Here is an 887-nt window from a genome sequence, read left to right as displayed (position 1 = left end):
GGGGATTCTAGGCAGGTGACCACTGAGCCACACCCAGCCCCTCACTGAGGAACTCTAGGCAGGGGCTCTACCACTGAGCCACACCCCAGCCCTCACTGGGGGGTTCTAGGCAGGTGACCACTGAGCCACACCCCAGCCCCTCACTGGGGGATTCTAGGCAGGTGTTCTACTTTTGGGACACATGCCTGGTTTTGTTTTGTTTCTGATTAATTTTTTTTCTTTTTTAAGATAGGGCCTCTACGTTGCCCAGGCTGGCCTTAAACTCACTCTGTAGTAAAGGGGGAGAATGACCTCTTGACCATCTTCAAGGACTACTGTCCATTTACCCTTTCCATAACCTTCCATTTTGAGCCCAGTACGTTTATTTTTTACAAGGCAGTCCCCAGTCTTTTTTCTCTTTCTTCCCTTTCTCTCTCTCTCTCTTTCTTTCTTTCCTTCCACCCCATTTGTTCGAAACAGGGTCTCAACTATGTAGCCTTGCTAGCCTGGAACTCCATATGTAGTTCAGGCTGGCTCTGAACGCACAGAGATTCTCCTGCCCTCCACTCCCTGAGTATTGAGATTAAAGGCACATGGCACCATTGCCTGGATTTTTTTTGAATTAATTTTTTTTGGGGGGTGTTTTGTCTTTTTTTTTGAGACTGGGTCTCACAGAATACCACAGGCTCTCCTCTTCAGATTCCCACCCCAGCCCTGCACAGACTCCGGAATCTTCAGTTCCTTTCCACCTTTGTGCCCTTACTAAGGGCTGTTTCTTAGGGAGTGTCTCCTGCCCTTGGATGGTTCATCTGAGGTCCATCTAAAAGAACCCCCCATTCCTTCTCGCAATGGAACCTTCCACTTCCTTGGCTCCTGGCTGAATGAACCCTCCCAGCCCCCCCCCCCCC

The 887-nt window shown here is 49.8% G+C and overlaps 1 protein-coding gene across 1 annotated transcript in view; it reads right to left on the bottom strand.

Annotated features, from left to right (window-relative positions):
- LOC129686653 (neuronal tyrosine-phosphorylated phosphoinositide-3-kinase adapter 1-like) overlaps positions 1-887 on the bottom strand; it is a 4,021-nt gene that overhangs the window by 131 nt on the left and 3,003 nt on the right. The gene's annotated exons all lie outside the window — the stretch shown is intronic.

The sequence above is a fragment of the Psammomys obesus genome, unplaced genomic scaffold, assembly GCF_907164565.1.
Source record: "Psammomys obesus unplaced genomic scaffold, mPsaObe1.curated_primary_1811, whole genome shotgun sequence".
In the NCBI taxonomy this organism is placed as follows: Eukaryota; Metazoa; Chordata; class Mammalia; order Rodentia; family Muridae; genus Psammomys; species Psammomys obesus.
Note: the sequence above shows the minus strand (reverse complement) of the source record. Positions and strands in the feature narration are given on the sequence as shown.